This window comes from Dermacentor andersoni, chromosome 3, assembly GCF_023375885.2.
Source record: "Dermacentor andersoni chromosome 3, qqDerAnde1_hic_scaffold, whole genome shotgun sequence".
NCBI classification, from domain to species: Eukaryota; Metazoa; Arthropoda; class Arachnida; order Ixodida; family Ixodidae; genus Dermacentor; species Dermacentor andersoni.
In genome coordinates, this window is record NC_092816.1 from 152,188,691 (window position 1) to 152,204,188 (window position 15,498).

The window sequence follows — 15,498 nt, forward strand, 5'->3', positions numbered from 1 at the left end:
GAACAGTTCGACAAAGAGCGTTATCAAGGCGCTATCGTGCGTGCGCGAGCAGATGCACTAGTGGCAGGGGAGACGCCCACGAAAAGGGCGCTGGGTCTTGAGAAGGCGCACGGACGGCGAAACCACATCGATAAAATTCTAATGAACGGGACTGTTGTTGAAGACAGTGAGAGCATTGGGAGCGCCTTCTTCGAGTACTACCAGTCACTCTTTGCATTTCAGGCAGCGAATGTAGGGGGTTCTAAAGCGGATTTTCTTAATCTCATGCCGCGAATAAGTGATGATACCAAAGAACGATTAGAAGCCAAAATAACTGAGGGGGAAGTAGAAAAGGCAATCGACGATTTGAACCTTGGAAAGTCGCCTGGACCTGATGGCCTCTGCGCTGGGTGGTATAAGGCATTTAAGCGAGAATTGGCTCCATTGTTGGCAGAGGTATTAAATGACGCGTATCAGCAGAAACGTTTGCCCCCTTCCTTTGGAAAAGCGCACACCATACTAATACCTAAGAGCGATCAAATAGATAAACTAAAATTAGTGTCGTTCTATAGGCCAATATCACTAACAAATGTTGATTACAAGATATTTATGAAGATTTTAGCTACCAGACTCCAAGGCGTCATCAAAGAAATAGTCGGAGACCATCAAACTTGTGGCATCAGAGGGCGAACTATTTTTTCTAACATTCATAAGATGCGATGTGTTCTCGAGTGCTGTGACGTCACCGGAGGTGGCGTTGCGGTTCTTCAGCTCGATCTAGAGAAAGCTTTCGATTGTGTCGCACATGTTATTTTGTTTACCATCTTGGATCACGTTAATGTCGGTTCCATCATCACTGAGGGCGTGGCCTTGGCGTACAAGAATTGCACAACCAGATTAATTGTTAATACGTCATTGGGGGCCCCCATTAACATTATGCGTTCAGTGCGCCAAGGCTGTCCCCTCAGCCCACTTTTGTTTGCTATTTATATAGAGGCCATGTGTGTGGCAATCAATGAAAATGACAAAATACGTGGTTTTAGATTGGCAGCGACAAAAGTGAAGCTATTGGCGTATGCAGACGACATTGCAGTGTGTTGCATAGATAAACCAAGCGTAACCGAAGCAATATCTGTAGTAAATCATTTCTGTGAAGTGTCTGGTAGCAGAGTAAAGTGGAGAAAATCCCTCGGGCTGTGGCACGGGGACTGGCTTTCCGCACCGGACTATTTCGCAAGTGTGAGCTGGGTGAGAACTCCGATGAGGTATCTAGGTGTTCCCCTAGATAGTTACACTAGCAGTGATGAATATTGGAGGAAGCAAACAAGTGAAATTAAAGAAAAAGTAGACAAATGGAAAGCTACTAACCTGTCTGTTTTTGCAAGAGCGACAGTTTGTAACATCTTTTTAGTCGCCAAGTTATACTACGTTATACAAGCGTTATATTGTTCTAGAGTAAATGTGCAAAGGCTGCACAGAGTGTTTGCGGTGTTCATCTGGGGTTCAACCTGGGAAAGGTGCAGTCGAACAAATTTGTTCAGAAGAGTGAAGGACGGGGGTTTGGGTTTGGCGCATCTTTTTGTTCGACAACTAGTAAACCGATTTTTGTTTTTCCGCGATGTGCGCGATCCTTTTCTGCGCACCGTATGTCAGCACAGATTGACCGACGCATTGCCGGCACATGTTGTCAGTACGGCCGGCATGACCGGAAGACTTCGTGGCTATTTTAAGGAAGTGGTAGACAGTGTGCTTTTTCTTACTGTTCGTTTTTCAAGTGATTACCTGTGTCAAGTGAAAAGGAAAACGCTGTATAAAGATGTGTGCGACATTGTTTTCCCAGTGCCGTTATACAGAGCCATGTACAGTGGAGGGCCAGGACAGGACGTCCTTAAACGGGTTAAACGCATGCAGGTGCCACCAGGGGTAAAATCCTTCTTTTTTAGGCTCCACACTGGAACCCTGTCCGTGAAGACTTTTATGGAAGAACGAGGCTGTCTCGTACCGTGGGGTTCTCACTGCTTGATCTGCAAGGAGCCCGAAACCATAGATCATGTGTTCTTGCACTGCTGGGCTGCTGTGTTCTTCTGGGACGTCTTGAAGCGAACCCTGAAGAAAGAATTACCTGTAAACCCCCAAGGGATCAGGTATCTGCCTATTAAGGATGAAGATGGCATCCCATATGACTTCATTATGTTGAATGCTCTCCACTGTACATGGCGGTCTCGAATAGCTGGGTACCACTGCGATCCCGACGCACGGCCGGTTCATATATATTTCAGAGAAAGTATGTCGCGGTTTGTAGATGTACAGAAAATGCAAGAATGTGCACCGGATTGGCTGTCGAGGCTAGAAGCTCTCACAGCCATGAAGGAATTTTAATTTGACAACGCCGGTCCTATACGGACGGATGGCATTATTGTAATTTTTCTTTTCGCTGTTTTGCATTTGTGAGATGCGTGTATTATCTGTGTTATGTCAAAGACCGGCATTAAATAAAAAAAAGAAGTGGTAGAGCGCTCGCTTCGCATGTGAGAAGTCCCGGGTTCAAACCCCGGCACCTCCAGTGTGGTGTGAAATTAAACTTTTTATCACCATATTTCGCAATACAACGTAAGCAATGCAATTATTAAAAAAGCGATGTTACGTCACTTCCATATAAGTAAGTAATACTCGCCTTTCTCGCGCTGGCTTTCACAACTGCACGTCCTCACAAGCGCCGTTTCTTTAACGACAACGCTAGGATGACAGCAGGCACATCAGGTGTGCAGCAACAAGATTAATCGAAAGGAAGCTTTTTCCACTTTCTAGCGGCTGCTGGCTTTGAAGAGCAATAAATCGTCCACACATGACACCCATTAATATTCCGGGGGTGTAGCTCAGTGGTAGAGCGCTCGCTTCGCATGTGAGAAGTCCCGGGTTCAAACCCCGGCACCTCCAGCTTGGTGTAAAATTAAACTTTTTATCACTTTATTTCGCAACACAAAGTAAGCAGTCTAATTATTTAGAAAAAACGATGCTACGTCACTTCCACATAAATTAGTAATACTGGCATTTCTCGCGCTGGCTTTCACAACTCCACGTCCTCACAAGCGCCGTTTCTTTAACGACAACGCTAGGATGACTGCAGGCACATCAGGTTTGCAGCAACAAGATTAATCGAAAAGAAGCTTTTTTTTTATTACCGTTTTCATAGTACATACAAAATATACACACTTTACAAATGGTAAAAGTGCCACCAGTCTTTCGTGTGCACGTGGCTTTAAAAACGCCCAAGTTTAGCAAGCTCGTTCAATAATCTAATCCATTCTGGTTTTTCATCTTGAGCATCGTAGACTTCTTTTATGTAACAGACACTTTCAATAAAATATTCACGAGTACTTCGAGCATGTATATCCGCATGTCTAACGGCCATGCGCGTGCGCCACAGGCTGTGCAACCCTAATAACGTAAACATGTCGTAAGGCACTCCTCCTTCGTTTTCCGTTGGGAGAAAACGGATGCTATAGGGTGTTATCGGCAAGTCTTTCACTAAAGTTCGCTGCAGGACGTCCCAGTGAAATAAGGCGTCCCAGCAGTCTATGAATATGTGTTCAATTGTTTCTTGCTTATGGCATAGTAAACAGTCTAAAGACCAGGGAATAAAAATACCTCTTTCTTGAAGCCACGGTTTTACTGGTAGTGTATTGGAATGTAGTTGAAAAAAGATAGACTTTGCCGATGGCCTGACAGGCATACGTTTTACCCTTTTCAGCACATTTCTTTCAGTACCTAAACTGAGCATCGATCTGTACAGCGGTACTGGCAGTACTACATCAATTAAATCTTTATACAGAAGTTTTTTAGGAACGTGACTGAGGTATTCCATTGAAAAGCGTACCTTGAGAAACCGAAATGCCCATATCACTTCTTTGAGAAATCCGCTCATAGGGCCACTGTTAGCTACACAACTAGATAGAATGAATTCAGGAAGAGCCGTACCTAGTCTCAGTTGCATCACATTAATGAGGAAAGGGTCTTTTTGGTCTCTAAGAAACGCAAAACGAAATACTATCTGTTTCAAGAACAGATGTGCCAGTCCAAGCCCTCCTGTTTTGATGGATCGAAATAAATTTGTTCGACTGGTTCGCTCCCACTTTGACCCCCATACGAACACTGCCAGTACCCTATGCACACGTTGCACGTGCAATCTAGTCATAGACAATGCATGCAATACATAGCAAACTTTTGCAACGGCGAATAAATTACAGACCGTCACGCGGGCAAACATTGAAAGACTACGGCCACCCCATTTAACTGTTTTTTCTTGCACTTTCTTTGTTTTGTCTTCCCAGAGTCCCGCAGTCTCCTTGTAGTGCTCAAGCGGCACCCCAAGATACTTTGTCGGCGCAACGGTCCACTTCACATTCACCAAAATAGGTGGGGTGTTTTCCCATGTTCCATGCCATATTCCCAGGCACTTATCAAAGTTTATGACGCTACCCGTCATTTTACAAAACGATAAGACGTCCGTTACCGCGGTCGCGACACTTTCCTTATCGCTACAGAACAAAGCAATATCATCCGCATATGTTAGCAGTTTTACTTCCGCTGACTGCAAACGAAAACCTATAATACTGTTGTTATGAATAATTTTTCTGCAGAATGGCTCAAGGTATAACGCAAATAATAAAGGACTTAAGGGGCACCCCTGGCGCACACTTGAGCGTACGTGAAAGCTCTCACCTACCTCCTTATTTATTATAAGATTAGCGGTACAGTTAGCATAACACATCCTAACTCCATCTAAAAACAGCAAACCAACATTTACATAATCAAGAACTGCGAAAAGGATATTGTGGGATACACGATCAAACCCTTTTTGTAGGTCAAGCTGCAGCATTGCTACATGCTCGCCCCACGCATCGCAACATTCTAGAATGGTTCGTGCAACATGAATATTTGTGTAGATTGATCTACCTTTGATTCCGCATGTCTGATGTGGTCCTACAATTCGTGTTATAACTCGCTGTAACCTTCTTGCCAAGATTTTAGTAAATATTTTATAATCAACGTTAGTCAATGCTATTGGGCGGTAAGACCCTACTGACAGCAATTTCACTGGGTCTTCCGTTTTGGAAATGAGCACTATATGCGACCGGCCAAAGGACGGGGGTGCATATTTTCGTTCACATGCTTCAGCAATTACCTAATGCAAAATAAGACTCGCATCTTTTTTGAAGGCCTTATAGAAGGCCGCTCCCAACCCGTCAGGTCCAGGAGACTTCCCTCGAGCTAAATCGTCAATGGCCTCTTCAACTTCTTCCTGGCTGATCGGTTCTTCCAGATATTCGCGGTCAACATCATCTAGTTTAGTCATGCTAGCAAGGAACTCTCGTTCGAACTCTTCCGGGACATCGCAACTTCTTCGAAATAATTCGCTATAGTGCTCTAAAAACGCTCTCTCTATTTTTGCTTGTTCATCAGTGACTTCATTCTTATAACTTATTTTCCGTATTACGTTTTGCCTAGCGTAAGCCTTTTCATCTGCAAAGGCTCGCTTTGTGGGCGTTTCACCGAGCCATAGCTTTTCGGCTCTTGCTCGGATAACCGCTCCTCTGTACTTATCTTCGTCGATAAGCTCCAGTTGGCTTTTAAGTTCATTGATCTGCTTTGTGAATGTACCAGGCTTACCGGCTTCCACTCGGTACATAAAATCCAATTCTCGTTGTATTTCTTTCTGCTTTTTCCACTTTCTAGCGGCTGCTGGCTTTGAAGAGCAATAAATCGTCCACACATGACACCCTTTATCATTCCGGGGGTGTAGCTCAGTGGTAGAGCGCTCGCTTCGCATGTGAGAAGTCCCGGGTTCAAACCCCGGCACCTCCAGTGTGGTGTAAAATTAAACTTTTTATCACTTTATTTCGCAACACAAAGTAAGCAATGCAATTATTAAAAAAAAGCGATGCTACGTCACTTCCATATAAGTAAGTAATACACGCCTTTCTCGCGCTGGCTTTCACAACTGCATGTCCTCACAAGCGCCGTTTCTTTAACGACAACGCTAGGATGACTGCAGGCACATCAGGTGTGCAGCAACAAGATTAATCGAAAGGAAGCTTTTTCTACTTTCTAGCGGCTGCTGGCTTCGAAGAGCAACAAATCGTCCACACATGACACCCTTTATTATTCCGGGGGTGTAGCTCAGTGGATTCTACTTCCGGCAGCCGAGCTGTACGGACGTGTGGATCATGGGCTCCGAAGGAGCGGCTTTTGCGGCCACCGGCCGCGGTAACAGGCTTATGGACGATGACGAGGAAGCGAGCTACCAGTTTATTTTGCCACCACTGGCCAAGGGACCTGTCGTGAAAAACACCGTGTTTTTGCATGGCGACGTGCGAGCGAGGCCCTATAGGGTCGAAGACTTCCGAGATGCACTCATCCCGACTGGATTGCTGCAGGAGGTCATGGCCCTTGGAGCCTACCAGATCAAACACGTATGGGCAGTCACCTTCTCGAGTGACGAGGCAACGAAAAGGATGCTGGCGTTGAAAGAGCTCAACGTGAAGGGGCGTCGTTGTGTTATCGTCGACCCTCAAGACCAACAGGTACGCCTCCGCCTTCATTGGCTGCTTTATTGGGTGGCGGACGAAGATATAAAGGCAGCGCTAGCGGCCTTTGGCAAGGTCGTGGAAGTGACGAGAGAACGATGGCGTGTCATAGGCGTAGGCGAGAAGGACTCAATGTCGTGGACCGTTCTGTTGAAGTTGAAGAGCGGGATGAAAGTCGATGACCTCCCGCACCAAATCCGAGTTGCCGGTGAACTGGCCCTTGTCGTAGCGCCTGGACGGCCGATGCAGTGCCTACGATGCAAGGGTGTCGGACACGTCCGTCGCGAGTGCAAGGTACCGCGTTGCGCTCGGTGTCGCAGCTTTGGACACTCTGAAGATCAGTGTGTGCGCACGTACGCTGCAGCTGTGGGGCCACCAGCGAACGAGGTCGTCGCGCAGATGAGGATGGATGCTGCTGAAGCCGAGGACGCTGCCAAGGGGGCTGGTGACAAGGAGAGCGCCAGCAATGCAGAGGCGACATCGAAGGCAGCGAAAGATACAGATGTATTTGTTACCCTCGAAAAGAAAGATGGGACGACAACGGGTCCTGCAGAAGAGCGGGCAAAAAGCAAGGAAAACTCCCTTGTAGTTGATGAAGCCGCATGCGAGACAGAAGGTGGGGATCCGCCCCCAACCAGCGACCCTATGGATACGAGCGGCAACGCTACCTTTAAGAGGCCGCTAGACGCTACCGATGGGAAAACAGCTGCAAAGAACCATGCCGACGGGCCACCTGCAAAGACAACTTTGACGAGAAGGAGCAGCTTCAAGCCCTCTCCAAACATTCATCGGGATAGGAAAGCCGGCGACAAGCCACAGCCGTCCGCGGACCACAACAGACCACCGGACGGTCCCGGAGGCGTCTAGCCGCTGGCTAGACGTTGTGGTGAGCACAGTGCTCCGGGCCTCTCTAACTTTCTCGTATTAGCAATGGCAACCAACCCAACGCTTAGCTTAGGCACGCTAAACGTAAGAGGTCTGGCCGCCAAGCGTAAACAAAGCCAAGTGTACCGGATGATGGTGGACCAAGACCTCGACGTTCTGGCCGTGCAAGAGACAAAGGTTGAAGGGGAGGAGGAGACCCGGGGCATGGTGCTAAGGTTTACGTCTTTGTACTACGCGGATGTGAGCCATGCTAAAGGTGCGTCGGCGGGTGTTATTTTATTTATTAGGAAACTTCCCGGCTTATCTATCGAAAATTATTTTTCATGCCCTTCAGGCAGGTTAGTGTACGTTGACTTCAATGTTGGTAATGATTCGTGGCGTGTTGTGTGTGTTTATGCACCCAATGTTTGTGAAGAGCGCACTCTGTTTTTTTCATCCTTAAGGACGCACATTTGCAAGAACAAAAAAGTGATAATTCTGGGAGATTTTAATTGTGTACTCCGAGATCGGGACAGAACAGGCCGAAGAACAAATGACAAAAGCTGCCATGTCCTCGCTGAATTATTAACCGATTTCGACCTAGACGACGTGGCTGACTGTCTGGTTGGAACACGCGAGGTTCATTACACACACTTACAGGGCAATAGTCACGCGCGTCTAGACAGAATGTACGTGTCACTAGACGTAATACCCCTGTGTAACAGCTACGGTGTCACGCCTCTTTCATTCACTGATCACTGTTTGGTCAAGATGTATGTTGGACGCAAAGCAAAACACCACACTTTCACGTGGGAGTTGTGGAAAATGAATTCCAAATTGTTAACTGACGAGCTTTTTCTAAGCAAAGTACAGGAATATTTGAAAGAAGCGGGAAATAACGTGTTGCGAGTCACCGAAAAGTGGGAAAATTTTAAACAACGAATTAAACTAGCCGCCATCGATCGCTCCTGCAAAATAAAGTACGAAGAAAGAGTTAAAGAGAAAGAACTAAGGGTGGTGTTGGAAAAGTTAACGGCCTAAGAATGCAGCCAACCGGGCGCATACAAGGACGATTTGCGTAGCATCAAATCGAAATTGGAGATATGCGATGAAGAGCGATATCGGGGAGCGATTATATGAGCAAGGGCAGAGGCTTTGACAGCAGATGAGGCTCCAACTAAACGTGCGCTCGGTCTTGAAAAGAGGCACGCGCGGCGTAACCACGTAGATGTACTTGAAGTAGATGATTACGAAATAACCGACTGTGAGGACATAGCGCAAGTGTTTTTCCAGCACTTTCAACAGCTTTTTGCATCGAGTCCTGTTGACGTAGATGCCTTTAGAGCCACGTTTTTGGGACGCATGTCGCAACTCAACGACGACACAAAGAACAGACTAGAGGCACCGATATCAGCACGTGAAGTGGAAAAGGCAATTGATGATTTAAAAACTGGAAAATCGCCGGGTCCGGATGGCCTTTGCGCCGCTTTTTATAAAGTTTAAATCAGACTTGGCGCCTCTTCTCGCTGACGTCTTTAACGAAGCGTATGAAGTAAACGCATTGCCATATTCTTTCGGGGAAGCACACACCGTGCTCATCCCTAAGACCGACGAGCCTACGAAACTAAAATATGTAACGTCGTACAGACCAATATCACTTACCAACAATGATTACAAAGTATTCATGAAGATCATCGCTTGCAGGTTACAATCAGTAATGGAAAACATAGTAGGTAGTCACCAAACATGCGGCATCAAGGGACGTACTATTAGCACAAACATACACATAATGAGATCAATTCTGGAATGTTGTGACGCCTTAAGGTCGCGAGTTGCTATTCTCCAACTTGATTTGGAGAAAGCTTTTGACTGTGTTGCTCATGTTATTTAATTGCCATTCTAAAACATACAAATGTCGGGTCCATAATTACTGACGGGGTGGCCATGGCGTACCGGAACGGAAGTACTAAGCTTATAATTAACAAGTCACTGGGGGCCCCCATCAGCATTCAACGTTCCGTGCGTCAGGGCTGCCCAGCCAGCCCACTCCTGTTCTGTATTTATCTAGAGACTCTGTGTTTGGTAGTGATTGAGAACAAATGTATTCATGGGTTTACAATGCAAGCATCAGAAGTTAAACTTCTGGCCTATGCTGATGACGTAGCCGTGTGTTGCAATGACAAGGAGAGCGTTTTGCAAACGATAAATGTTGTTAAAAAATTTGGCGAAATCACTGGAAGTAGAGTAAACTGGAGCAAGTGCCACGGCATTTGGCATGGGGAGTGGCCTAAGACCCCCGCTATCTTTGCGAATGTCACGTGGTCGACAACGCCAGTAAAATACCTGGGTGTACCACTTGAAGCTTATAAACAGAGCGACGAATACTGGCAGTGCGAGCTTAAAAGGGTTAAAGAGAAGGCTGAGGCGTGGAGACCCAAACACCTTTCAGTATTTGCCAGGGCTACAGTGTGCAACTTGTTTTTCGTAGCTAAGCTATGGTACGTTATGCAATTCATTTTTTGTAACAGAGCCAATGTACAGAAATTGCACAGAGTTTTTGCCGTGTTTGTGTGGGGTTCTGGATGGGAGAGATGCAGCCGCAACAATCTTTTCAGACGGGTGAAAGATGGAGGGCTAGGGCTGGCCCACCTGTTTGTGAGGCAATTAGTCGGACGGTTCTTTTTCTTCAGGAACAATGATAATTCATTTCTTCAATCGGTTTGCAAAGTTAGACTTGCGCATTTGTTACCCGAGTTTATTATAAGCTCTGAAAGTGTACCGGTGGCAGTGTTCGGATTCTATAAGGAAATTGTGCTGAGTGTTCGTTTCCTTGCTGTACGGTTTTCCAAAGAATATTTGTTTACGGTCACAAGAAAAAGGCTGCGCAATGATCTATTGGACAGCCTTTTTCCCCCACCTCGGTACCGAACTATGTACAGTCGAGGCCCAGGCCAGAATGTTTTCAAACGTGTTAAAAAAATGCAGGTACCGCCTGGTATGAAAACTTTCTTTTTCAAGCTACACACAGGAACACTATCAGTTGCAACGTTTTTAGAAGAAAGGGGCTTTTACATGCCATGGGGCTCAGATTGCTTCATATGCAAACAACCAGAAACAATAGACCATGTTTTTTTACACTGTTGGGCGGGGGTTTTCTTTTGGGATGTTCTACAGCGAACAATAAAGAAAGAATTTCCTCTTGATCCACATGGCATAAGGTATCTACCGATAGATGACGAGGACGGAACACCTTTCGATCAGATAATGTTAACTGGCCTCTACTGTATATGGCGAGCCCGCATGGCTGGCTTCTATTGCGATCCCGATGCGAGACCAGCCCGTGTTTTCTTTCGAGAACAAATAACACGTTTTCTTGATGTGCTTGCTACACATGAGTGCCCACCGCCTTGGATGGCCAGGATAGAACCCCTGGCCAATCTTAAAGAATTTTAAACAACGCCAGCTCACATATAACAGGCGGCTCTTACTTATTAATTTTTGTTAACGGATGAGAAGTTCATCTGTCTGTGTATATATGTTCCTTATGTTGTCCTTCCGATGTACTGCTGATTACCGGCAATAAAGAAAAAAAAAAAAGGGGGTGTAGCTTAGTGGTAGAGCGCTCGCTTCGCATGTGAGAAGTCCCGGGTTCAAACCCCGGCACCTCCAGTGTGGTGTAAAATTAAACTTTTTATCACTTTATTTCGCAACATAAAGTAAGCAATCCAATTATTTAAAAAAGCGATGCTACGTCACTTCCATATAAATAAGTAATACTCGCATTTCTCGCGCTGGCTTTCACAACTCCACGTCGCCACAAGCGCCGTTTCTTTAACGACAACGCTAGGATGACTGCAGGCACATCAGGTGTGCAGCAACAAGATTAATCGAAAGGAAGCTTTTTCCACTTTCCAGCGGCTACTGGCTTTGAAGAACAATAAATCGTCCACACATGACACCCTTTATCATTCCGGGGGTGTAGCTCAGTGGTAGAGCGCTCGCTTCGCATGTGAGAAGTCACGGGTTCAAACCCCGGCACCTCCAATGTGGTGTAATATTAAACTTTTTATCACTTTATTTCGCAACACAAAGTAACCAATCCAATTATTTAAGAAGAAACGATACTACGTCACTTCCATATAAATAAGTAATACTCGCATTTCTCACGCTGGCTTTCACAACTCCACGTCCTCACAAGCGCCGTTTCTTTAACGACAATGTTAGGATGACTGCGGGCACATCAAGTGTGCAGCAACAATTGATCGAAAGGAAGCTTTTTCCGCTTTCTAGCGGCTGCTGGCTTTGAAGAACAATAAATCGTCCACACATGACACCCTTTATCATTCCGGGGGTGTAGATCAGTGGATTCTGCTTCCGGCCACCGAGCGTGACGGACGCATGATGACGGGCTCCGTTGGAGCGGCTTCAGCGGCCTTTTCTGGCCGCGGAAACAGGGCGATGGAACAGGAGGGCACCTACCAAGTTGTTCTGCCAGGTCTGCCAACAGGTCGTTATGTTTTAAATACAGTTTTTTTGCACGCTGATATTACGGCGAGACCGTACCGGATTGAAGATTTCCGTGACGCATTGGCACCGCATTCGCTTCTTCCGGATGTTATCGCCCTGGGGGCGTATCACATGAGCCATGTCTGGGCTATCACTTTCAAGGACGCGGACGCGGTGAAGAAGATCTCGAGCATCGGGGAGCTGCGTGTAAAAAACCGGCACTGCCTGGTGATTGACCCGGCGAACCAGGACGTTCGACTGAAGCTCCACTGGCTTCTACACAATGTGCCTGATGAGGACGTGCGTGTCGCCTTTGCGCCCTATGGAAAAGTTACCGAAGTAGGCCGGGAGCGCTGGCGTGTGCAAGGTATGACAGAGAAGGGATCAACCACCCGGCTTGTCACCCTCAAGTTGAAAGCGGGCGTGAAGTTGGATGACTTGCCACACCAGCTGAGCGTTGGCGGTGAGTTGGCGCTTGTCGTGGTACCAGGCAGACCCCCGCTGTGCCTTCGGTGTCGCGGTACGGGCCACATCCGCAAGGAATGTCGAGTCCCGCGTTGCGGAATCTGCCGACGCTTCGGGCACGAAGAAGACCAGTGTACTCGCACTTACGCGAGCATTACAGGCCCGGGAACCAGCGAGGACTCGTCCGAGATGCTGATGGACGAGACGGATGCTGAGGAAGCAGCCCGTGTGGGTGGACAACCACAGCGCCATACTCAGCCATCGTTCACGACTCTGGTGAAGCAGAAGGCGGGGCCCTCCGGCGCAACAGATGGTAGTGTACAGGCGCAGAATAAGCCTGAACAGGACGACGATGACAAGGCAAAGGAGGCGGCGAAAGCCGCGGACGCTAAAGAAAGCAGCGTGGAGACCTCCGGCATTGATACCATGGAGACGAACCAGGAAGCGGCGAGCACCATTGCTGGAAAACGTCCGCATGAAGAAAGCGGAGACGTCAAGCTGCAGCCTGGCGGTAGCGGCGATGAGCCTCCGCCGAAGGCAGGGGGAGTGAGACGCTCGTCTTTAAAACCGCGGCCGAACCTTCCGGCCGACACGCGGAAGGCGGGGAAACTGCCTCCGTAGTAACACAGTGTCCTGGTCGGTGTCAGCACCGGTTGTGTTGGTCGACCGGTGTCAAGAGGTCCTGGCAGTCGTGAGGAAGGCTACGTCAACCATGAAGGTAGGCACCATGCGGATAGAGGCGTTTCTTCTTCTAAGACATGGCTTTTAATCTTATTGCGCCACTTCGAGTTGCGACCTTGAACGTCAGAGGTCTGGGAGCAAGAAGGCGACAATACCAGCTTAATCGCCTTCTTCTGGATAACGATATTGATATAATTGCTTTACAAGAGTCGAAAATAGAGAGCCAAGACCACATTGACCGCATGGTGTCTTCCTTTCAGGCAAACTTTCATGTGTGCGTTTGTCATTCTGTTGGGACGTCGGGTGGGTGCCTTGTATTCATACGTAAGACGTTAAGAGTGAACGTAGAGTCTGTATTTGCATGCCCAAGTGGTCGCCTTTTGATTGCTGATTTCGCATTTTCGAATTTTTGGTGGCGAATTGTTTGTGTATATGCTCCTAATGTAGAAAGCGAGCGTAAAATTTTCTTTGAATCCCTTGAGCCATGGTTGAATGGCGACAAGTTTTTGCTTGTACTGGGAGACTTCAACTGTGTGTGCGCCGCAGCTGACAGAGTGAAGTTTAGACCACTGAGAGACAAGAGCTCTGAAGTTTTGAATACTTTTGTGCATGAGTATGGTCTCCATGATGTTGGCAATGTGTTTTCCACTGGGACCGACCCAGAATACACGCACTTTCAGCGGGAGAGCCATGCGAGACTAGACAGAATGTATGTATCTGTCGATCTTATGCCGCTATGCTCAAGTTATGACGTTAAACCTGTGCCTTTCAGTGATCATTGCCTCGTGAGCATGACTTTAGGAATGAAGGGCAGGAAATTGCGCTTTAACTGGCACTTATGGAAATTGAACACAAAGCTTTTGGAGGATGAGGGGTTCAGTATGCAAGTAAAGACCAAGCTAGACAAACTGCTAGACGCGCAGCCAGCTAGTTTTGCAACTGAATGGGAGGGGTTCAAAGAGTGGGTAAAAATGAAAGCAATAGAAAAGAGCAGCGTGGCTCGCTATAAAGAGAAAGAAAAAGAAAAAGAAATGAACGGGCAACTTGAATGGATGCTGAGCATGGAAAATAGCGCGCCGGGAACTTTCACGAAAGAAATACGGGAAGTGAAATGCCAGCTCGAAAGAATCGACGCCGACAGGTATAGGGCCGCCGTCATACGCGCAAGGTCTGAAAAATTGTGGGCTGGCGAAACGCCGACAAAACGAGGGCTATCAGACGAGAAAAGATACGCTTGCCAGAAAGAAATTAGGAGCATCCGATTTGACGGCCGGACTTCGGAAGATGCGAGAGACATTCAGTGTGCTATAGCCGAACATTTCACAGAACTTCTTAGCAATAAGCTCGAGACCATAGAAGGCTTCCATGTAGACTTCTTGAGGCTGGTGCCAAGACTAGATGATGAAATTAAGGAACGTCTTGAACTGCCTCTAACTTTACAGGAGATAGAAAAAGCAATAGACGACCTACCATCTGGGAAAGCTCCTGGACCAGATGGGCTAAGTGCGGCCTTTTATAAAACCTTTGAGCTTCCTGTTGCAAAGTGCATGCTCCATGTGATAACTGAGGCTTATGAACGCAAACAGGATCCATTGTCTTTCAATACGTCCCACATCGTTCTAATTCCCAAGACTGATGATCCGGAAGAACGACTGTTGGTGGGGTCATATCGACCGATTAGTCTCACCAATGTCGACTACAAAGTATTTATGAAGGTTCTAGCAAAAAGACTGCAGTCTGTGATCACGAAATTGGTAGGGTCTCACCAGACGTGTGGAATTAAAGGCCGTAGCATCGCTACAAATATACATGTCGCACGCAACGTATTAGAGTGTGTCGATGCAGTTGGCGGTCAGATAGCAATGATGCAGCTCGATTTGGCGAAAGCCTTTGACCGCGTCTCCCACGAAATCCTTTTTTCCATCCTGGAACACTCTAAACTAGGTGACATTATAGTAGAGGGCGTAAAAATGGCCTACAAGAACTGTACGACCCGCATTATAGTTAATGGCGATCTCACTGACAAACTTGCTGTACGTTCTTCAGTAAGACAGGGATGCCCGCTTTCCCCCTTGCTTTTCGCAGTGTATTTAGAGCCACTATGCCTGGCAATTATCAACTCTGACCGAATTTCAGGTTACAGACTGCAGTCATCACACGTGAAAGTACTCGCGTATGCTGACGATATAGCGGTGTTTTGCGCTGATAGACAGAGCATCTGTGAAGCGACAATTGTGATTGAAAAATTCTGCGCTCAGACTGGAAGTCAGATCAATTGGGGAAAAAGTTCCGGTTTTTGGCATGGTGAATGGGACGTAACACCGGGTTGTTTTTCTCGGCTTCGATGGTCCACCTTGCCAACGCGGTATCTAGGAGTACCTCTGGATTGTTATCGGGATCCCAGCTCGTACTGGAA

General features: G+C 47.1%; 4 non-coding genes across 4 annotated transcripts; all 4 read left to right on the forward strand.

Moving 5' to 3' along the window:
- Positions 1 to 2,844: 2,844 nt before the first annotated feature.
- On the forward strand, positions 2,845 to 2,916 carry TRNAA-CGC (transfer RNA alanine (anticodon CGC)). Its single transcript has one exon. It is a non-coding gene; the product is annotated as a tRNA-Ala (tRNA).
- Positions 2,917 to 5,772: 2,856 nt separating this feature from the next.
- Positions 5,773 to 5,844, forward strand: TRNAA-CGC (transfer RNA alanine (anticodon CGC)). Its single transcript has one exon. It is a non-coding gene; the product is annotated as a tRNA-Ala (tRNA).
- A 5,183-nt stretch (positions 5,845 to 11,027) lies between these two features.
- On the forward strand, positions 11,028 to 11,099 carry TRNAA-CGC (transfer RNA alanine (anticodon CGC)). Its single transcript has one exon. It is a non-coding gene; the product is annotated as a tRNA-Ala (tRNA).
- Positions 11,100 to 11,402: 303 nt separating this feature from the next.
- TRNAA-CGC (transfer RNA alanine (anticodon CGC)) lies at positions 11,403 to 11,474 on the forward strand. Its single transcript has one exon. It is a non-coding gene; the product is annotated as a tRNA-Ala (tRNA).
- Positions 11,475 to 15,498: the final 4,024 nt, after the last annotated feature.